At 47.5% G+C, this 24,129-nt stretch overlaps 2 protein-coding genes across 2 annotated transcripts in view; one reads left to right on the top strand and one right to left on the bottom strand.

The window, feature by feature from the left end:
* The window catches only part of LOC141182798 (gastrula zinc finger protein XlCGF66.1-like), a 362,704-nt gene that overhangs the window by 42,320 nt on the left and 296,255 nt on the right, over positions 1-24,129 (bottom strand). The window lies entirely within an intron of this gene.
* Positions 6,655-24,129, top strand: part of LOC141182792 (uncharacterized) — a 100,524-nt gene continuing 83,049 nt past the window's right edge. Inside the window, exon 1 of the mRNA XM_073660902.1 lies at positions 6,655-6,713. The gene's annotated coding sequence lies outside the window, so the exon portion shown is untranslated. The remainder of the gene's footprint in view (positions 6,714-24,129) is intronic.

The following is a 24,129-nucleotide window of genomic DNA, read 5'->3' as shown; positions in this document are numbered from 1 at the left end:
GACTGAGAGGAGGAAGAGAGCATGGTCAGTCATTCTCTTGGTGAGGACACGAAAGTCTTTTCTGTTAGCAGTCTGGCACGTATGGCTGAGTTTATGTTACGCTGCCTTTCCCATGACCCTCGCGTTCTCAAACTTTTGGGTGACAGTCATTACTGGTTGGTGACACTTCTAGACCCACGCTAGAACTTTATATCTCTTATTCCTGAGGCGGAGAAGTCTACAAAAATGGGGCTATTCCAGAAGGCCCTTGTTGCGGAACTATTAAAAAAAATCCCATCTGAAAACGCTGGGGGCAGGGGGCACAGTTCGTTGGACAACTAAGGAGTACAGGCGAAAGAGACACAACTTCAATCCAGCAGAGGAAGGGGAACAGTGTCAAAGTTCTGGGAGAATTTTCTCAGCCCCTCCCATCGCACAGGCCCTGAGGTGCGGGGTACTCTCACAAGGAGTGCAAAGTTTGGGAAGATGCTGAGGGAGTACTTTGCCGACCGTACCAACGTCCTCCGTGATTGCTCTGTGCCATATAATTATTGGGTATCCAAGCTGGATACGTGGAATGAACTGGCTCTCTATGCCTTGAAGGTCCTGGCCTGCCCTGCCGCCATGAGGCCTTATAAAGAGGGGGGGGGTACATCCTGAATGGGGCACTATAAATAGAGGGGGTGACATCCTGCATGGGGCATTATAAAGAGAGATGGTTAACATTCTGCATGGGGCATTATAAAGAGGGGGGGTGACATCCTGCATGGGGCATTATAAAGAGAGGGGGGTGACATCCTGCATGGGGCATTATAAAGAGAGGGGGGACATCCTGCATGGGGAATTATAAAGAGGGGGGAGGTGACATCCTGCATGGGGCCTTATAAAGAGGGGGGTACATCCTGCATGGGGCATTATAAAGAGGAGGGGTGACAACCTGCATGGGGCATTATAAGGTGGGGAACAGCCTGCATGGGGCATTATAAGTGGGGGGGACAGCCTGCATAGTGCATTATGTGGTGGTAACAGCCTGCATAGAGCATTATAAGGGGGGGACAGCCTGTATGGGGCATTATGTGGGGGGTAACAGCCTGCATGGAGCATTATAAGGGGGGGACAGCCTGTATGGGGCATTATGTGGGGGGTAACAGCCTGCATGCAGCATTATATGGGGGCCAGTATCCTGTATGGGGCGTTATAAGGGGACCAGTATCCTGTATGGAGCGTTATATGGGGGCCAGTATCCTGTATGAAGCTTTATAAGGGGACCAGTATCCTGTATGGAGCGTTATATGGGGGCCAGGATTCAGTATGGGGCCTTATATGGGGGCCAGTATTCCGTATGGGGCCTTATATGGGGGCCATTATTCCATATGGGGCCTTATATGGGGGCCAGTATTCGGTATGGGGCCTTATATGGGGGCCAGTATTCCGTATGGGGCCTTATATGGGGGCCAGAATTCCGTATGGGGCCTTATATGGGGGCCTGTATTCCGTATGGGTCCTTATATGGGGGCCAGTATTCTGTGTGGAGCGATTCGCTGGTTTCTGAGCTATTGTGGAATTTACAATAGATATCGCTCATGTAATGTAAGAAGTGAAATCTTTGCATTGTACTATATATATATATATTTCTCTGCGGTATCTGTGCATCATGAATCGTGGTATGTATTAAAGGGGCCCACTGAGACTCTTTCGCCCGGGGCCCAGAAAAACCTGGAGCTGGCCCTGTTTATGATGGCCATAAAACAAAAATTTTTATACAGTATGTTCATGTATACCCCCCAGGGGTAAATGTTTGTCAGCCCATACACTTAGTGCATGGGCATTACAAGTATAGGAGGCCTGCTCCTTTCTAATAAGAATATTTTTTTATGAGGCCCTCCTCCACGTCTCTTCCAAGGGGCATTTGAGTGCCTCCCAATTTTTGGGAGCCCTTGCATTCACTGCATAGGCAAACACAATGGGAGACCAACTTCATAATAATGGGAACATTGTTTTCAGGAGGCCCTCCTCTAAGTCTCTTCAAAGGGGTATTGGGGTGCGTCTAAATTTTGGGCAGCCCTGCCACTCACTGCATACGCAATAACAGTATAGGAGACCCACTCTTTAGTAATGGGAACAATAAAACATAGCAGGCTGATGGCTCTTTAAGAATAGTGATGGCCGACGACTGGCCCTTTAAGAATAGCAAAGGCCGCCTGATGGCCCTATAAAAATAGGCTTTGTGACTTTCAGAATCCCTCCATCATAAATGAAACATGATGCGTCTGATGATATCTCACACACCACATGGCCAGATAAGGTTGTAAAATGTTAAAATGACATTACCTATTCTATGGGGCAGCTCAGATCACCGTTTTTTTTCTCAAGCGTATTAGGCGTTCATGCAAAATCGCAGCATGCTGTGATTGTACGCGTATATCGTGCGAGACTCGCCAATGCAAGCCTATGGGTGTAGGAAAAAAATTGGTCGCCACACGGACCATCCGTATGCCGTCCAATTTTTATGGATACATTACCATTCTGTAGCATAGAACACTGTAAATGGTCCTGTAAATGATTGGAGAATAATGGTTGCAGAGAAAATAAATGCATTGCATACTGATGTCATACAGATACACGGGCGAGAAAATATTGCATCATCGCATTACACACGGATTACACATGGATTACCATAGGGAGAACTCGTGCGACTCTCATCAGTGTGAATCGGAACGATTTTGTCTACGTGTAGTGTGACTCCGGCCTGAAGCTTCTGTTCTGCTTCTATAGTCTCAGAGATTAACAAGAACACATCCTTCTCAATAAGACTTTATACACACAAGACTTGTTTTATTGTGGAAATTTATACCTCAAACTGTGTTTTCATTTGAACTTTATGTCTATATCCATATATAGATGTATATATATAGATAGTTGTATATTTACATTTATCTATGTGAGGACACAGCATTTCTTCTTAATTCTGCCAAACGCATTGTTAGTCAGTGGGCACAGGGACAGGAGCTATTGTGGGTGACTCTAGTTGTAGATGTAATTAATTGTTGGAATCTTGAATGGCTGCTGTGTACGGATTATATCGCCCCCTACAGCTTATTGTCCTGCTCTCCTTGTGGAACTAAGGCACATGCTAACTGACCCATTGATCATTGTTAGTTTCCTGTCTACCTATTGTATTAGTGCATTCAAGGTTGTTCTCATGCAAATATTGAAGGACTGGCTATGAACACTTGGACAATGAGAGACGACCTTCTCCCAATCCTGTTGGAAAATACCTGAATACGAGGTGTGACCTAGAAAACTAGGATCTGCCTCTTTTTCCACACACTCTACAGCAAGCCACCGACCAGCTGGAGGAACACAGATCTGCTCCACTGACCATCACTGAACCCTCAAAGACACTGGAGAATCCAGGTTGGGACAATCAGGTCACCTGGCCACATACCTCACTGCACTCACTCAGCTTCCCAAGCTTGCAGCTACGTCCTCCCTGGTTGCCGGCCAGAAGTTGGGGTAGTCGGCCTGGATGCTCCGTAGTCACAGCTGCTCAGAGCCAGCGGAAAGGTGAGACTATGTCATGTGCACCATCTCATGTACTTGCTGGGGCTGTACTGTATGTGACTGGCTGGTGTTGGTGCAATAAATTATTGCCGCACTGTTACCCTCACCCTGTCTGGTCTGAGTAGTGTCCACGGGAAAGGAGAGCGGGCGTTCAGTGGGGTGAGCCCTGGTCCATATGGTTTTCTAAAGATGAGACCACCCACTGACCCTCGTGTCTCCACTCTATCTATTATATTTCAAAATGTTTATGAATTTCTCTATAAAATGCTATATGACAATGATTATATAATGTACATTGTGGACCATTCAGCCTCAGATGCAGAGTGTGAACATTGCCAAAAATCTATATTGTACATTTAACTGAAATAAATTATACAATTCATCAGAAATATTAACCATTTAGACGGTTTTCGAAAACTTCCAGATAAATATGAACAAAATGTAAATGTTGATTGATAAGCCGTGAATTCAGCGGGTCGGTCCTGAGGGAATTTACATCCCATGTAGGAATTCAGGGGATCTGGGAAGGGATTTCGCACCATATGAACAACACCGGATGGATGGGCCCAGATAACCCGGCACCCAGGCTGGAAAAGATCCATACGCTGGTTTTCTTCGATGCCGATATGAAAGAAATAAAAACAAATATTTTCTAACACTTTTCTATTTTTTTTTTTATAATTATTTGATATTAACCCCTTTACCACTTTGGGCTTCTCCATTTTTGCGTTTTCGTTTTTTGCTCCCCTTTTCTCCAGAGCCATAACTGTTTTATTTTTCTGTCAATATGGCCATGTGAGGGCTTGTTTTTTGCGAGACGAGTTGTACTTTTGAACGACACCATTGGTTTTACCATATTGTGTACTGGAAAACAGGAAAAAAATTCAAAGTGCGGTGAAATTACAAAAAAAGTGCAATTTCACAATTGTGACTCACCGGCGCCTGCACACAAGTTTCCTGCTCCACAAGGCTACACAGACGGCAGGAATTAGAGCGCCGTCCATACAGGGTAAATTGCGCAGGCGTGGGATCCGGCCGGGAACTGCACGTCACAGGCCCCTGTGACGTGCCGGGGAGGAGGGGGGATATGGAAAGGAAGCTAATAGGCTGGGATTTCTTCGCATCCCCCAGACGTGAAGCTTGCCAAAACTAATTTAATAAAAAGCTATTACACAGCAAGTGGACCTGTAATATGGGACATACAGGTAAGTATAGATTCATGCTTCTATCACCTGTATCCCCATATTAGAGGTCAGATAGGTCCCAGGGGGGACAGATTCCCTTTAACATATTAACTGCCATGGGAGGATCGCGACTCCACCTGTGGCTGTTAGGGGCATGTGACAGCTGTACAGATCAGCTGTCATGTCCTTGGAAAGGTGCGGTGTCATCGCCGGAGTCCACACGCCTTGCACACATGCGCGGCTCCGCTCCGTACGCCTCGTACACGTGCGGCTCCGCTCCGTACGCCTCGTACACGTGCGGCTCCGCTCCGTGCGCCTTGTACACGTGCGGCTTCGCTCCGTACGCCTCGTGCACACGCGGCTCCGCTCCGTACGCTTCGTACACAAGCGTCTCCGCTCCGTACGTCTCGTACACGTGCGGCTACGCTCCGTACGCCTCGTACACGTGCGGCTACGCTCCGTACGCCTCGTACACGTGCGGCTACGCTCCGTACGCCTCGTACATGTGCGGCTCCGCTCCGTACGCCTCGTACACGTGCGGCTCCGCTCCGTACGCCTCGTACACGTGCGGCTCCGCTCCATACGCCTCGTACACGTGCGGCTCCGCTCCGTACGCCTCGTACACGTGCAGCTCCGCACGCCTCGTACACGTGCGGCTCCGTACGCCTCGTACACGTGCGGCTCCGTACGCCTCGTACACGTGCGGCTCCGCTCCATACGCCTCGTACACGTGCGGCTCCGCTCCGTACGCCTCGTACACGTGCAGCTCCGCTCCGTACGCCTCGTACACATACGGCTCCACTCCGTGCGCCTCGTACATGTGCGGCTCCGCTCCGTGCGCCTCGTGCACACGCGGATCCGCTCCGTACGCTTCGTACACAAGCGGTTCTGCTCCGTACGCCTCGTACACGTGCGGCTCCGCTCTGTGCGCCTCGCACACGTGCGGCTCTGCACGCCTCGTACACGTGCGGCTCCGCTCCGTGCGCCTCGTACACGTGCGGCTCTGCACGCCTCGTACACGTGCTGCTCCGCTCCGTGCGCCTCGTACACATGCGGCTCTGCTTCGTGCGCCTCGTACTCGTGCGGCTCCGCTCCGTGCGCCTCGTGCACACGCGGCTCCGCTCCGTACACAAGTGGCTCTGCTCCGTACGCTTCATACACAAGCGGCTCCGCTCCGTACACCTCGTACACGCGCGACTCCCCTCCGTACACGCGAGGCTCCGCACGCCTCGTACACGTGCGGCTCCACTCCGTACGCCTCGTACACGTGCGGCTCCACTCCGTACGCCTTGTACACGTGTGGCTCCGCTTCGTGCGCCTCGTACACGTGCGGCTCCGCTCCGTGCGCCTCGTACACGTGCGGCTCCGCTCCGTGCGCCTCGTACACGTGCGGCTCCGCTCCGTGCGCCTCGTACATGTGCGGCTCCGCTCCGTGCGCCTCGTGCACACGCGGCTCCGCTCCGTACACTTCGTACACAAGCACCTCTGCTCCGTATACCTCGTACACACGCGGCTCTGCTCCGTACACCTCGTACACGCGCGGCTCTGCTCCGTACACCTCGTACACGCGCGGCTCTACTCCGTACACCTCGTACACACGCGGCTCTACTCCGTACACCTCGTACACACGCGGCTCTGATCCGTACGCCTCGTACACGCGCGGCTCTGCTCCGTACACCTCGTACACACACGGCTCCGCTCCGTACACCTCGTACACATGCGGCTCTGCTCCGTACACCTCGTACACTCGCGGCTCCGCTCCGTACACCTCGTACACACGGCTCTGCTACATCCACACTGTAAACCCCTCCTGACCCCACACATAAACTTCAGCTCATCCAGCACCATGACAACCAGCACAGCAGAGTCCTGCATCCACTGAGGCCCCTGATCATGTGACCCCTGACTCCTCCCCTCCTGTGACCTCATCACAGCTCCTGTGCGCACAGAGCAGCCATATATGTGGTGGCGGCTCTGCAGGTGGAGGTATGTGGAGACCCCATTACTGGGCGCAGGGGGCATTAACCCCTTCAGCACGGAGACTCTTTTGGGGTCTTGTGTTGCCCCTTTATAAGAATCATAAGGTTTTTGTTCTGTTTCCTGTAATAGATACATACGACCCAACTATGGAGACAGGAAGGGAGGAAACGTATTGTTCTCATAGTACAGGACCCCTTTACTGGCCCCACAGTGTAATGCCCCCATTATGCCCCTTATGCAGTATGTATGATGGCCCCCACAGTGTAATGCCCCCATTATACCCCTTATGCAGGATGTATGATGCCCCCACACAGTGTAATGCCCCCATTATGCCCCTTATGCAGGATGTATGATGCCCCCACAGTGTAATGCCCCCATTATACCCCTTATGCAGTATGTATGATGCCCCCCACAGTGTAATGCCTCCGTTATGCCCCTTATGCAGGATGTATGATGCCCCCATTATGCCCCTTATGCAGCATGTATGATGCCCCCACAGTGTAATGCCCCCATTATGCCCCTTATGCAGGATGTATGATGCCCCCACACAGTGTAATGCCCCAATTATGCCCCTTATGCACTATGTATGATGCCCCACAGTGTAATGCCCCCATTATGCCCCTTAAGCAGCATGTATGATGCCCCCACACAGTGTAATGCCCCCATTATGCCCCTTATGCAGGATGTATGATGCCCCCACATAGTGTAATGCCCCCATTATGCCCCTTATGCAGGATGTATGATGCCCCCACACAGTGTAATGCCCCCATTATGGCCATTATACAGTATGTATGATGCCCCCATTATGCCCCTTATTCAGGATGTATGATGCCCCCACACAGTGTAATGCCCCCATTATGCCCCTTATGCAGGATGTATGATGCCCCCACACAGTGTAATGCCTCCATTATGCCCCTTATGCAGGATATATGATGCCCCCATTATGGCCATTATACAGTATGTATGATGCCCATCACACAGTGTAATGCCCCCATTATGCCCCTTATTCAGGATGTATGATGCCACCATTATGCCCCTTATGCAGGATGTATGATGTCCCCACACAGTGTAATGCCCCCATTATGCCCCTTATGCAGTATGTATGATGTTCCCACACAGTGTAATGCCCCCATTAAGCCTCTTATGCAGTATGTATGATGCCCCCCACAGTGTAATGCTCTCATTATGCCCCTTATGCAGTAGTTATGATGCCCCCCACACAGTGTAATGCCCCCATTATGCCCCTTATGCAGTATGCATGATGCCCCCCACAGTGTAATGCCTCCATTATGCCCCTTATGCAGGATGCATGATGCCCCCACAGTGTAATGCCCCTTATGCAGGATGTATGATGCCCCCACACAGTGTAATGCCCCCATTATGCCCCTTATGCAGTATGTATGATGCCCCCCACAGTGTAATGCCTCCGTTATGCCCCTTATGCAGGATGCATGATGCCCCCACACAGTGTAATGCCCCCATTATGCCCCTTATGCAGTATGTATGATACCCTCCACAGTGTAATGCCTCCATTATGCCCCTTATGCAGGATATATGATGCCCCCACACAGTGTAATGCCCCCACTATGCCCCATATGCAGTACGTATGATGTCCCAACACAGGGTAATGCCCCCACTATGCCCCTTATGTAGTATGTATGATGCCCCCACACAGTGTAATGCCCCCATTATGCCCCTTATGCAGTATTTATAATGCCCCCACACAGTTTAATGCCTCTATTATGCCCCTTATGCAGGATGTATGATGCCTCCACACATTGTAATGCCCCCATTATGCTCTTTTTGCAATATGTTTGATGCCCCCCACACAGAGTAATGTTCCTACAGTACCACCTTCCCCCCACATACAGTACAATGTTCCCATAGTATCGCCTGAGGTCCTGCAGTTGGAATAAGTCCTGAGGTTTTATAGTTGAAATAATCCCTCTGGAGTTGGTTTTCCCTCTGCCTGCCATGTATACCCTCGAGCATGTATACATGTATGTAGGGGAGCAGGCCTTACTAGATATCGAGGCTTTGTACAGTAATATACTGCATGAGGATGAGGAGGAGCATGAGATTTACCAATTATCCTTATGGTAGCATGAGACGGACTCTACAACCCACAGAAGTTGATCAGGTAGTGCAGCTCATCCAGGATGGCACATCAATGCGAGCTGTGGCAAGAAGGTTTGCTGTGTCTGTCAGCGTAGTGTCCAGAGGCTGGAGGCACTACCAGGAGACGTGGAGGGGGCCGTATGAGGACAACAACCCAGCAGCAGGCCGCTACCTCTGCCTTTGTGCAAGGAGGAGCGCTGCCAGAGCCCTGCAAAATGACCTCCAGCAGGCCACAAATGTGCATGTGTCTGCACAAACGGTTAGAAACCGACTCCATGAGGGCCCGACGTCCACAGATGGGGGTTGTGCTCACAGCCCAACACCGTGCAGGACACTTGACATTTGCCACAGAAAACCAGGATTGGCAAAGTCGCCACTGGCACCCTGTGCTCTTCACAGATGAAAACAGGTTCACACTGAGCACATGTGACAGACTAATCTGGAGATGCAGTGGAGACACACACACACACACACACACACACACACACACACACACACACACACACACACACACACACACACACACACACACACACACACACACACACACACACACACACACACACACACACCCCCTCTAAAAATAAAGGGATTCAGGTCTGGGGAACGGGTGGGCCAGTCCATAGCTTCAATGCCTTCATCTTGCAGGAATTGCTGACGCACTCCAGCCACATTAGGTCTGCCATTGTCCTGCATTAGGAGGAACCCAGAGCCAACCGCACCAGCATATGGTCTCACAAGGGGTCTGAGGATCTCATCTCTGTACCTAATGGCAGTCAGGCTACCTCTGGCGAGCACATGGAGGGCTGTGTGGCCCTCCAAAGAAATGCCACCCCACACCATTACTGACCCACTGCCAAACCTGTCATGCTGAGGGATGTTGCAGGCAGCAGATCGCTCTCCACGGCATCTCCAGACTCTGTCACGTCTGTCACATGTGCTCAGTGTGAACCTGCTTTCATCTGTGAAGAGCACAGGGCGCCAGTGGCGACTTTGCCAATCCTGGTGTTCTGTGGCAAATGTCAAGCGTCCTGCACGGTGTTGGGGTGTGAGCACAACCCCCATCTGTGGACGTCGGGCCCTCATGGAGTCGGTTTCTAACTGTTTGTGCAGACACATGCACATTTGTGGCCTGCTGGAGGTCATTTTGTAGGGCTCTGGCAGTGTTCCTCCTTGCACAAAGGAGGAGGTAACGGTCCTGCTGCTGGGTTGTTGCCCTCCTATGGCTCCCTCCACATCTCCTGGTATCTGCTCCATGCTCTGGAGACTGTGCTGACAGACACAGCTACCCTTCTTGCCACAGCTCGCGCTGATGTGCCATCCTGGATGAACTGCACTACCTGAGCAACTTCTGTGGGTTGTACTGTAGACACCGCCTCATGCTACTGTACCTCTAGGGGTGAGAGCAATGGCAAAATGATAAAGTGACCAAAACAACAGCCAAAAAGGATGAGAACAGAGAGATGGTCTGTGGTCACCACCTGCAGAACCACTCCTTTATAGGGGGTATCTGGCTAGTTGCCTATCATTTCTACCAGTTGTCTGTTCCATTTGCACAACAGCAGGAGAAATTGATTCACAATCAGTGTTGCTTCATAACTGGACAGGTAGATTTCACTGAAGTGTTATTGACTTGGAGTTACATTGTGTGGTTTAAGTGTTCCCTTTATTTTTTGAGCAGTGTGTGTGTATATATATAATATATTTACATATTTTTATTGATCATATTAAAATTGTACATATATATTGTTCAAGACAAATTTGTTTTGCATCAGGTTGGAGATGACTACGGAATTGCACCCAATTCCACAAATTATATGCTATTATCCAAATGATCAAAGGTTCATTATTATGCCATCAAGTTTAGTTGATTTGATAATCAGAATTATACTATATCAAATAATAAAGGAGATTATTTATGAAAAATTCTAAAGTGACTAGTGCATCAAATAGATAACAATTGATCATATCATATACTGTGTATAAAAATAATAAATAAACGATACAACAAAGATACCACCTATAAAGTACTCTTGTTCAATATTTCGATATGAAATTGATATGACAAGATTGATAGATTATTAATTACTAGAGATGAGCGAATGTTTTGATGTTCCGGTTCGGCGAATAAACCTGTAACATCAAACTTTGGTTTCCCGCGCTGTCATCTGCGTGACATTGTGGGAATCAGGGCCTGTGATTGGCGGTAATATAGCTACCACCGGACACAGCGCTGCAGGGACCATACTGACAGCTGTCAGCGTGATCCCCGCAGCTTTGACAGTGACCCGCGGTAATATAGCTACCGCCGGTCACAGCGCTGCAGGGACCATACTGACTGCTGTCTGCGTGATCCCCGCAACTGTGACCCGGGGTAAAAAAGCTTACCGAGGGTGACAGGCGCCGGCTGATGGGGCTACTACCCCCATCATCCGGCGCCTCCTGTCATTGTAGACGAGCGCCGCTGATAGGAGAATTAACATCTCATCAGCGCGCTTGCACGGTGATAGTGAAAGTAAAATTAAAAAAAGTTAAAATATTTAAATAAAAATTCTAAACACATATACTCACCTATGACTTACCTGCACCTTGACCCCGATGTTCTCGTCCCCTGTAAAAAATAAAAAAACACCATATACTCTCTTTACAGATAATTCTCAAAGCCCATCATTACCTGCAATAAAGGTAAAATAATAAACCAACCTCAATCTCACCTGTCTGCCACAGTCCATATAGCGAGGGTCCCACGACGATCTCAGTGATAGACCAGCCACATCCCGAGATATTTATACTCCAATCTGCGTTCTTTTTTAAAGCTACATACAAATGTGCTCACCATCTTTTTATACAGATAATCACCAATAACATTTCATAAAAATATCACATGACCCAGAACAATTTACATACAGAATTATTAAAAAAACATGACATGATCCGAGGTAATAATTTTATCGTGTTTAGCAGCAAAAGTTGAGCTAGTATGCCAAATTTCAGCATCATAGCCAGTATAGAACTCTAATGGCTATGTGCCAAAGTTTGCAAAATCCTCTTAGCTGAAGCCGCAGGCTTGGTGGAACCTCCAGTGAAAGGTCAACAGTGCCCAATGTATTTGAGATTTGGCCCTAAAAATTTACAGAACCTCTTTTCAAACATACATGTACATCCTTATAAATTTTCAACAAAATCGGAGAAGGTCGAGTGGGGACGATTTTTAAAACTGGTCCACTAGATGTGGAATGACCCCTCTCCTAATTAGTTTATCCCACAAGTAGTGATTTCACTTTCTAGTTTGTCAGCTTTACTGCAGTTACGCTTTATCCTGGTATACTCTCCCACTGGGATTGCTTTTATGGTGTGACACGGATGACTGCTTGCAGCATGCAGTATCGTATTTCCTGAGCGGGGTTTAGAAAATGTTGAAGTAGCTATACTTCCATTTCCCCCCTCCAGTCTGAGGTCCAAGAATGGAATTACAGTGGGGTGAGTATTGTATGTGAATGACAAATTAAAATCATTAAGATACTGTACAAATTCCGGTATGGCAGATATATTGCCCCTCCATATGAAGATCAAATCATCGATGTATCTGCCATACCAGAACAGACAATTCACATAAGGATTCGCAGAAGTATACAAACATTTATGCTCCCAGAAGGACATTATTAAGTTTGCGAGCGACGGGGAGTATTTAGCTCCCATGGAGACCCCCTTGCACTGAAGGAAAAAAACCTGCCTGTACATAAAAAAAAATATTAGTTATTAAAAATTGCACCAATAAGACAATATATTCACATAGATCAGAAGAATAAGCGCTGAATTTAAATATATGATACTTTAGTGTTTGGATAACAATATTATAGGGAATGCAAGTATACAATGACACTACATCGCAGCTAAGCCACGTGTAGTTAGGCTGCCATTCCATTTTAGATACCTGATTTAAGACATCCCTGGAGTCCTTTAAAAATCCTGCAGTTCTTTGAACTAATGGCTGCAATAAATTATCCTTCCAATCCCCTATTAATTCAGTAACTGAGTTTATACCCGATACTATGAGTCTCATCGGGGGAGGAATTATATTTTTTTGTATTTTTGGCAGACCATATAAACCTGGCAACATTGGTTGCTCCACAATTAAATAATCCCTTTCTTTTTCAGTTATAACCTCTAGGGCAAAACCCTCTTGAATAATAGAATGGGTATCTATAACTAGCTTTTGTAATGCACACGCCCGGACTGACTGGCGTGTGCGTGTATATGTAGTGATTCCACTGGACCATACCGGAGAGTGCCAGGAGGGGCGTAACTAAGTATCTGCCCGATCCGACCAAGGTCGCACGACGGCATACGACGCCAGTGCACCAGGGAGGAACCGAGCAGAGGGACCAGGGTCTACTCCAGGTCAGACTCCGGACACGGCGGTTGGCCCACACCGGGGAATACAGGAACTGGAATGTTAGGCTGGCACACAGACTGGGGGTATAGGCGGACACGGCTGGTAAGCACGACTGGTATGCAGGCAGGGAGGTACTGGCAGGTACAACAGGTTGGAGCACAGAGTGGATAGGACCCAGTACAGACTGGGACTTCCGGAACAGAACCGCAGATGCGGTAGACAAACACAGCAGGGTGAGACCTCCCGGAGCGGCGGGCAAGAGCAGAGCAAGACACCGCCAGGAGCAGAGAGTAAAGGGTCAGAGCGGAGCAGGACTGCCGGAGCAGCGAGCAAGGGGTCAGAGCAGAGCGAGACTGCCGGAGCAGCGAGCAAAGGGTCGGAGCGGAGCGAGACTGCCGGAGCGGCGAGCAAAGGGTCGGAGCGGAGCGAGACTGCCGGAGCGGCGAGCAAAGGGTCGGAGCGGAGCGAGACTGCCGGAGCGGCGAGCAAAGGGTCGGAGCGGAGCGAGACTGCCGGAGCGGCGAGCAAAGGGTCGGAGCGGAGCGAGACTGCCGGAGCGGCGAGCAAAGGGTCGGAGCGGAGCGAGACTGCCGGAGCGGCGAGCAAAGGGTCGGAGCGGAGCGAGACTGCCGGAGCGGCGAGCAAGACGGAGCACAGCGGAAACCGCAGGAGCGGTGAGCGAGACGGAGTAGGGCAGAGGAGAAGAGACAGGGCACTGCTCACACGGAACAGACAGGAAAGGAAAGGCGAACCAGATACACACTAGATACTTACAAAGAAGTAGCGAGTGAGCACTAAACTCACAACGGAAGTACAGCAACAACGAGTGGGAGTTAGGTACAGGTTCAGACAATGCAGGAAAAGGGAAGGGACAGACATAGAGGCAAAACAGGTAAAAGGTAGGGGAGTGTTCAGACAGGAACTGAGTGTTCGGGCAGAGACCGGCACTGCAGCAAGGAACAGGAACGAGTCTGGGAATGCGGCCCCGAGAGAGGCGGGACGAACAGGCAAGGAGCGTGTTCAGACTGGCCTGGAAATGCAGCCTCCAGGAAAGGCGGACAGACGGGCAAGAAAACACAGAAACAGGTCTAGGTATGCAGCCCCTAGAAGGCAGGACGAACAGGCTAGGAGCGTTTTCAGACTGGTCTGGAAATGCAGCCTAAGGAAGGCGACCGACAACAGGCTAGGAGAAAGTTCAGACAGGACCTGGCATATCAGCGGCAAGAAGCCCACTGAAGGAACAAGATGCTCAGGCAGGGTTTCCTGGGAGGAGCTGGGTTAAATACCAGGTGACAGACAGCAATAGGCTGAGGACACACAAGGGGTGTGCCTGCAGCACCTACAAGAAACAGGAAGTGATCGGGCGCCGCCCTTAGGCAGCAGAAACAGAGGCAAGCAGACGGCATGGAGGGAAGCCAGAGAGACAGTCTGGACTGGAAATCAAATGCGCGCTCTTGCACAGTGGGAGATGGACCACTATGCAAGGACGCCGCCAGGTATGTTACAGCTTTGATGTGGGATTATCTAGGACTTTTTTATATGTTTTATTATCTGACAGCATTTGTAAATCATACATAAATCTGCTTCCATTAACCGCTTCCGACCTCCCACTTGTAAGGCGGCGGTGTTCACACCGTGCAGTAACTGAGGCAGTGACCCAAGCAAGTCCAACATAAGCAGCTTTTATTCAGCACTCACGGGTAAAACAGAAAGTCCTCTGGTTCTCAGCTGGGTTAACATAAGTCCATAACAACGGTTGCCGTGGGCAACGGCTGCGCCGGGCTGCTCAGAGCCTGACTGGTGCAGAGCCTACCCAGGCGTAGGTTCAGCTACACACAGGCCCGCTAAGCGTTCCTGCTATGTCCCTAGCGGGTCCCAACACTGAACAACACTAATCCTTAATTTAGGGTTTTTAAAGGACCTGAGGCAAGAGCCACTGGAAAACCCGGGTTGGAGGGAGGAATCCGCCCCACTGCCTTCCTGTAGTCTCCTCCAAGAAATGGAGGCTCTGCCGGGTTTTACTAATCTGCCTTAGCCAGATAGCCTGACCAGGTCAATGCTCACCTTCATTCCTGCATTGCAGCCGCAGCTGTGTCGGTGGCTGCAATGCACTTCAGTGGGTTTAATAGGTCTCTGTACACATTCTGTGGGATATATACCGTCCCTTGTATACGATCCCCTTCACTGCCTCACACACTGTACATAAACGTCGGCGCTGGCTGGGCTCTGTGCAGCGCCCACGTTTATGAACAATCAGCGGCCTCGCAGCGCTCAGGAACCCCAGGGTCCTGCAAGTGCTGCGGTTGCGGTGCAGAGCAACAGCTCTGATAGGTAACATCATCGGGATCTGATTGGATCAGGTCCCAATGATGCTAACCCTTTGCTATCTTCTATGCCGCGATCCATAGCGATTGCGGCATTTAGGAGATGGTGAGAGGAGAGGGGGTCGTCCACTCACCTTTCCGATGGCCCCCGTGATAGGACCTGGCGTTGTCATGGCAGCAGGAGGTAATATGATGACTTCCTGGTCTGCCATGCACGGTGTCCTGCTAGAATCAGCCAGCAGCTGAGTCTAGCAGGAGATCTGACAGTGTAAAACTGTCTGCTCTCATGCAATGCAATACATGTCTATTGCATTGCTTAAGACTAGTGATCAGAAAAATAAAAATTGGAGTTCCATACAGGGACTAAGTAAAAATGTAAAAAAAAAAAAAAAAAGTATAAAAAAAATGTTTTCAAACTGTTAAAAAAAAAAATAAATATATATATATATATATCTCACAAAATAAAATTAAATAAATACAGTAAATAAACCAATAAATCAATATATTTATGCAAAAACAAAAAAAAGTACATATATTTGGTATCGCCGCATCCGGAACAACCCTATAAAACTGTTACACTAATTAACCCCTTCTGTAAACACCATAAAAAATAAAAAACGGAGCAAAAAGCTATGCTTTTACATGATACTGCCAAACAAAAAGTGGAATAAAATACAATCAAAAAGCTAAATGGAAATAAAAATGTTACCGCTAAAAACGTCATCTTGTCCTGCAAAAAAAAAGCCGCCATGCAGCTCCATCAGCTGAAAGATAAAAAAGTTGTAGCTCTTTTGTAATTCTTTTGTCTATAAAATAGTTTTTATTGTGTAAAAGCGCCAAAACATAAAAAAACTATGTGTGGTATTACTGTAAACATGCTGACCCGAAGAATAACGCTGCCTTATCAATTTTACACTTGTGGAACGGTATTAAAAAAAACCTCAAAAAAACAAATCCTGAATTGCTGTTTTTTGTTCATTCTACCTCCCAAAAAACAGAATAGGAAACGATCAAAAAATGTCACATGCCCAAAAATGGTACCAATAATAACATCAACTCGACCCGCAAAAAAACAGCCCTCACATGACTTTGTCGGCCAAAATATGGAAAAATTATAGCTCTCAAAATACGGCGATGCAAAAACTAGATTTTGCGAAAGAAAGCGTCTTTTAGTGTATGACAGCTCTCAATCATAAATACCCTATATAAATCTGGTATCACTGTAATCGCAACGACCCGAAGAATATAGTTGTCTAATCACTTATACCGCATGAGGAACGGCGTAAAAAATAAATAAAAACAATTTTTCACCTGCTGCTAATTTGTTCATTCTGCTTCCCAAAACAATGCAGTATGGCGCGTCTCACGTTTATTCTGCGCTAAGCGCTTACACCGGGGTTTCCGTGTAAATCTCTGAAATACATGATTCAGACGGAACACCCGACGGAAGATTCCCTGTAATGAGGCAGATGGAGGCACCATGGACACCGTCTAGCCTATCATCCCACAGTGTCAGGTTTTTTTAGACATGCGTAAAAGTGTGATTGGCCAGAATTTTGTGCACCTCTGGAAAAAAAGGACACCGCTAAACAGAGCCAAGACTGAGTCCTGCGTAACTCTGCTGCCTCACTATAGTGAATGGATCCCTCGGGGGTTTCATCTGAATTACATCACTTGGAGATTTAGATGGAAACTCCGATGTAAGTGCTCAGCGTAGAGAGCCGGATAAACGTTATGTAAAATGTTCCCAATAAAAGCTTCAACTCAATCCACAAAAAAAGCAAGTCCCCACTCAGGTCTGTCATCTAACGAAAATATAAGGGACTTTCAAGTTACTGGTAGCACAAAGGCTCTGGAAAAGCGAAATGGCCCTTGCCCCCCAAAAGAAATTCAGCAAATCCTGTGCTCCCAAGTCCAAATGCTCCCCTCCCTTCTGAGCCCCACAATGTGCCTAAACTATATTTAGGGTCCACATGTCTGGCATTCCTGTAGCGATGAGAGCCCGCCTAATTTACAGGTGCATGTCTACAGAAGCATGAGCTGGCCACAACGTACTGGTCACTACAACGGCAGTTTGAAATTTTCACTCAGCAACATCCACTGCAGGATGTTTCTGGAAAACACGCATGAAGTGAAAATTGTCACTACACCTGTATGTAAATTTCCAAAGGGGTATAATTTCCAAAATGGGGTCCCTTGAGGGGGGATTCTGCTCTTCTAGCACTTAGGGGCTCTGTATGGAGTCCTCAAACTACCGTATATTCCGGCGTATAAGACAACTTTTGAAGACTGAAAAATATTCTGTCTAGTCTGGGGTCGTCTTATACGCCGGTAATGTTTTTGAACTTTCAGAAATTGACATGCGGGGATACTCTGGGGGTGTTAATAAGCTGCCGTGGCCGTATCCCTGCCATGTGGGAGTTAATATAAGGTGGAGGGAGTTAAAATACGGCGGCGGTAGGTCCAGACAGTCAGCGCTTCTGTGCTGAAACTGACACATCGCTGCGCTGTGTCTTCTCAGGCCTGGGACACAGCGCAGCGTATTCCCAGCAGCGGAGACAGACAGAACCTAGCGAACTTTTCTGACACATCGCAGTGTCTTCCCAGCTCCGGACACAGCGCAGGGCTTCTGTGCCGACAGCTTTCACTTGTCACAGAAGCGCTGCGCTGTGTCCGGAGCTGGGAAGTTCGCATCGCTTCTGTGACAAGTAGTGTTGAGCATTCCGATACCGCGAATATCGGCCGATACCCGATATTACAGTATCGGAATTCCGATACTTAATTCCGATACTTTTACAATATCGAATACCGGAATCGGAAGTTCCCATAATGCCTGCGCTCTGCAGTGTCTCTGAAGGATGACAAGCTGGATGGCAGAGCTCAGCTGAGATCCAGCCTGTCATCAGAATGCCATCCCAGCGTGGGAGAATTCTCCTGATTGTTTAAAAGCCGGCGGGCGGTAAAAAGCCGCCGGCTTTTAAACAATCACACAGCCCCATACTGCTTCCCCGCAGCCTTCCACCCCGATCCTCCGCTCCCCTCGCCACCTCCCATCCCGATCGTAAGTTAGGACCGGGCGGGGAGTGCAGCACAAAGGAGCGGGGAGCGAAGGACCCGGGCGGGGAAGCCGGCAGTGAAAAGACTTCACCGCCGGCTTTCCCGTTCTGTGCTGCGCTTTCCCGCCGGTTATTTCAAATGAACAGCTGAGGTATCAGGTGATGCCGATCAGCTGTTCATTTGAAGTCGCCTCGGTGCCCTCAGAGGGTTCATGTGAGTTCATGCTTTACTGCATTGCATGAACTCACATGAACTTTCCCACGGTCTCACAGGTCAGCCTCACCTCCCAGACCCGTCATGATTGGTGTGTGCGGGTGTCTGTGCGTGTGTCTGCGAGTGTGTGTGGGGTGTCTGTGCGATGTCTGCGGGTGTGTGCGGTGTCTGTGAGATGTCTGCGAGTGTGTGCGCGGTGTCTGTGCGATGTCTGCGAGTGTGTGCGGGTGTGCGCGGTGTCTGTGCGATGTCTGGGGGTGTGTGCGGTGTCTGTGCGATGTCTGTGCGATGTCTGCGGGTGTGCGCGGTGTCTGTGCGATGTGTGCGGGTGTGTGCGTGCAGGCAGACATAGGCCGATGTGACACTACTACTCCCATCGGCCTATGTCTGTCCCCCGTCCACTCCTGCCAGCAGGATCAGCTCGATGGGAGCAGTAGTTCCCATCAGCCTGATCCTGCTATATAAATTGCCCTACTGTGTCCCCAATAAATGTTAAATACATGTCATTGGTGGCCAGTGGTTACCTACAATAAATTAGTTCATACATTACCTGTCCCCGCCGATCGCCACCTAAAATAAAGTAAAAAATAAAAAACTACACCTATACTCACCTAGACACCTAATTCCCCGAAGCCATCGATCTCCTGTAATAAAATATAAAATAATAAACCACAACCTTATCCTTACCCCTCCGTAGTAGTCGACGAGTGTCCCACGAAGATCTCCAGTTCAGAGCAGCCACATAGAATGTGACCGCTCTGAACCGCTGCCGCCGCTAGAATGACGGGGCCGTAAAGCAGCCCCGTCATTGCATAAGCGGGTTCGCCGGAGTTAAGGCAGCGCTGCTCCGGTTAGCTGCTTTACGGCCCTGCTGTATCGTGAGAAATTCCCACGGTACAGCAGTGCCGTAAAGGAGGTCTCCGGAGCTGCGCTGACTGAATGCACTCCGGTGACCTCAGTCAGGGGCTCCCGCTGCCGGGAGCGGACGTGTTCCCGGCAGCGTGAGCTTACAGCAGCCATGCACAGCTGTCACCATCTCCAGATGTGACAGCTGTGCATGGGAGATCAGCGCAGGAACGTGGACAGGTAACTATTTTTTTTTTTTTAGTAAACTAAGAATTAAATAAAATGGTGTGGTTTATTTCAAATAAATTATTTTTTTCTTGGTGTAGTGTGTGTTTTTTCTTTTTAACACTTTGTAGGTTAGTAATGGGGGTGTCTTATAGACGCCCATCATTACTAACCTGGGCTTCATGGCAGCTGGCGCTGACATGAACCCCAGCCCTATTACCCCCTGCCACCGCACCAGGGCAGCGTGGAAGAGCGAGGCTAAGTGCCAGAATTGGTGCATCCTATGGATGCGCCATTTCTGGGGCGGCTGACGGCTGGTGTTTCTAGCCTGGGAGGGGGCCAATATTCATGGCACCCTTCCTGGGCTATTAATATCAGGCCCCAGCTGTCTGCCTAGCCTTTGCTAGCTATTAAAATAGGGGGGACCCCACGTCTTTTTTTTGGGGGGGTCCCCCATTTTAATAGCTAGTAAAGGCTAGGTATTCAGCTGGGGGCTGATATTAGTAGTCTGGGAAGCTCCGTGGGTATTACCCCCTTCCCAGGCTTCAAACATCTGCCCCAGCTGTCTGCTTAACCTCCGCTAGAGACTAAAATTAAGGGGAACCCCACGCCAATTTTTTTTTAAATAAATCCTTTATTTTAACACTAAATGACAAGTACAGTAATCAACACTGTCACTGTACTTCATATATATGTGACTGACATGTTTCTATCTATCTAATCTATGTATGATTCTCTATTCCTTCTATTCTAAATTGTCGGGTACAGATGCTGAATTGCCGGCCGGCTTTTTTAAAGAGACGGTGCATGAAAACACTATTATTTTTTTAAATAAATCCTTTACACTAAATGACAAGTACAGTAAGCAACACTGTCACTGTACTTCATATATATGTGACTGACATATTTCTATCTATCTAATCTATGTGTGAAGCTCTATTCTTTCTGTTGTAAATTGTCGGGTACCGGTGTATGCCGCTGATGAAAATGGATGATAGTAATGTTGTTGTTGTATGCCTTATGTTTATGAGTGACAGTTTTCCTGCTATATACCTGCATGTCATAAGAATTTAAATTAAAAAAGGACCATGTTAAATTCAAATCTGTTTTTTTTTAATTTTTACCGGTGTTTGGTATGCGTTGGAAAAGGGGTAGTCTTATACGGTGAATATATCCTAAACTCTATATTTTAACAGGAAAGTAGGTGGGTCGTCTTATACACCAGGTCGTCTTATACGCCGGAATATACGGTATTCTACAATAATTTGTTCTCCAGGAGTCAAATAGCGCTCCCTCCCTCCTGGGTCTTGCCGTATGGCTAGGCGGTACTGTACAGCCACATATGGGGTATTGCCACGTTTAGAAGAAATTGTGTGACACATTTCGGCACCATTTTTACCCATTCCCCTGTGTGAAAATGTAAAATCTGAGGCTAAAACAATTTTTGTGGTAAAAATTTAATTATTTTTTCCTCACTGCCAAATGGTATAAATTTCTGTCACATGTGATGTAAATATGATCACTGCACCCCTAGATGAATTCATTGAGAGGTGTCGTTTGTAAAATGGAGTCATTTATGGGGGGGTTTCTTCTGTTCTGGGACCTCAGGGGCTCTCCCAGTGGGTCATGTCACCTGCAAACCACAACAGTAAAATCTGCGCTGTAACATGGCGCTCCTTACCTTATGAGCTTTGCATTGTGCCTGCAAAGTAGTTTTCGACCACTTATGGGGTATTGATGTACTTAAGAGAAGCTGTGTAACCATTTCTCTTATTACCCCTTTTGAAAACTGCAAACTTGGGGTCAAAGCAACACTTGAATGGAAAAAAATAGTAATATTTCATTTACTCAGCCCAATGTTATACAAGTTTGTGTATCGCCTGAGGGTTAAAAAATACTACTCCCCTAGATGAATTCCTTGAGAGGTGTAGTTTACAAAATGGTGTCACTTGTGGGGGTTTCTGCTGTTTTGGTATGTCAGCGACTCTTCAAATGTGACATGGTGTCTGCAACCTCTTCCAAGCCCTGCCGTGCGCTAAAGCAGTAGTTTTCCTCCCCATATGGGGTATCGGCTTAATCAGGAGGAATTGCACAACAAACTGCATGGTGCAATTTCTCCTGTTACCCTTATGAAAATGTAAAATTGGGGGCTGAAAAACATTTTTGTGGGAAAAATGTGAAAGTTTTATTTTTACGGCTTAATGTTATAAACTTCTGTGAAGCACCTGGGGGTTTAAGGTGCTCACCACACATCTAGATAAGTTCCCTGAGTGGTCTGGTTTCCAAAATGGTGTCACTTGTGGGGGGTTTCCACTGTTTAAGCACATCAGAGGCTCCCCAAACACGAGTTGGCGTCCACTATTTATTTAAGCAAATTTTACATTCAAAAAGTCAAATGGTGCTCCTTCCCTTCCGAGCCCTGCCGTGCGCCCCCACAGTAGTTTTCCCTCACATATGGGGTATCAGCGTGCTCAGGAGAAACTGCACAACACATTTTGTAGTTCATTTTTTCCTGTTACCCTTACGAAAAAAATTAAAAAAAAATTTGGTCTAAAGTAACATTTTTGTGAAAAAAGTTAAATGTTCATTGTTTACTTCCATATTCCAAAAATTCCTGTGAATCACCTGAAGGGTTAATAAACTTATGGAATGTGGTTTTGAGCCCCTTGAGGGGTGCAGTTTTTAGAATGGTGTCACTTTGGATTATTTTCTGTCATAAAGGCCCCTCAAAGTCACTTCAAATAAAATGTGGTCCCTAAAAAATGGTTTTGTAAATTTTGTTGGATAAATGAGAAATCAATGGTCAACTTTTAACCCCTATAACTTCCTAAGAAAAAAAATTTGGTTCCAAAATTGTGCTCATGTAAAGTAGACATGTTAGAAATGTTATTAACTATTTTGTGTGACATATCTCTCTGATTTAAGGGCATAAAAATTCAAAGTTTGAAAATTGCAACATGCCAAATTTCCGATTTTTTTCACAAAGTAACGCAAGTCATATCGAATAAATTTTACCACAATCATGACATACAATATGTCACGAAAAACAGTCTCAGAATCGGTGGGATCCGCTGAAGCATTCCAGAGTAATTACCTCATAAAGTGACAGTGGTCAGATTGACCAAAAATTGGCCTGATCACGAAGGCGAAAACAGGCTCTGGCGTTAAAGGGTTAATACTACTACTCCTCCCTTGTCTGACATTCTTATGACAAGATCTTTCATACATTTTAATTCTTGAAGGGCAATCCGTTCTTTCTTGGTCACATTTCACTTGGCAGTCCCCATATTTGAGATGAATGCAACACCTTTAACTCTCGCTGCACAACATCCTGAAAAATATCCATTGAATCAGATCTGCACTGAATAGGATAACATCCTAAAAATTTGACTTTGGTTTCTTTGGATATGGGTCACACTATGACTAAGAACATCTGAGTTCGAAACATGTTATTGTGATTCCTAAGTCCCATTGTCTTGTTTTAACTTTTTCACAATAAATGGAGTTTTAGCTTTTTTCACATTACCTGGATTTCGTGCTGGATTTTTCGCCCTTCTGTGGAGTGGGTACGGAAAGTATTCAGACCCCTTTAAATTTTTCACTCTTTGTTTCATTGCAGCCATTTGGTAAATTCTAAAAAGTTCATTTTTTTCTCATTAAAGTACACTCTGCACCCCATCTTGACTGAAAAAAAACAGAAATGTAGACATTTTTGAAAATGTAAAACTGAAATATCACATGGTCATGAGTATTCAGACCCTTTGCTCAGTATTGAGTAGAAGCACCCTTTTGAGCTAGTACAGCCATGAGTCTTCTTGGGAATAATGCAACAAGTTTTTCACAGCTGGATTTGGGGATCCACTGCCATTCTTCCTTGCAGATCCTCTCCAGTTCTGTCAGGTTGGATGGTGAATGTTGGTGGACAGCCATTTTCAGTTCTCTCCAGAGATGCTCAATTGGGTTTAGGTCAGGGCTCTGGCTGGGCCAGTCGAGAATGGTCACAGAGTTGTCCTGAAGCCACTCCTTTTGTTATTTTAGCTGTGTGATTAGGGTCATTGTCTTGTTGGAAGGTGAACTTTCCACCAAGTCTGAGGTCCAGAGCACTGTGGAAGAGGTTTTCATCCAGGATATCTCTGTACTTGGCCGCATTCATGTTTCCTTCAATTGCAACCAGTCGTCCTGTCCCTGCAGCTCAAAAACACCCCCATAGCATGATGCTGCCACCACCATGTTTCACTGTTGG

The sequence above is a fragment of the Phyllobates terribilis genome, unplaced genomic scaffold (assembly GCF_046119375.1).
Source record: "Phyllobates terribilis strain yellow unplaced genomic scaffold, ASM4611937v1 Scaffold_36__1_contigs__length_13169755, whole genome shotgun sequence".
In the NCBI taxonomy this organism is placed as follows: domain Eukaryota; kingdom Metazoa; phylum Chordata; class Amphibia; order Anura; family Dendrobatidae; genus Phyllobates; species Phyllobates terribilis.
Note: the sequence above shows the minus strand (reverse complement) of the source record. Positions and strands in the feature narration are given on the sequence as shown.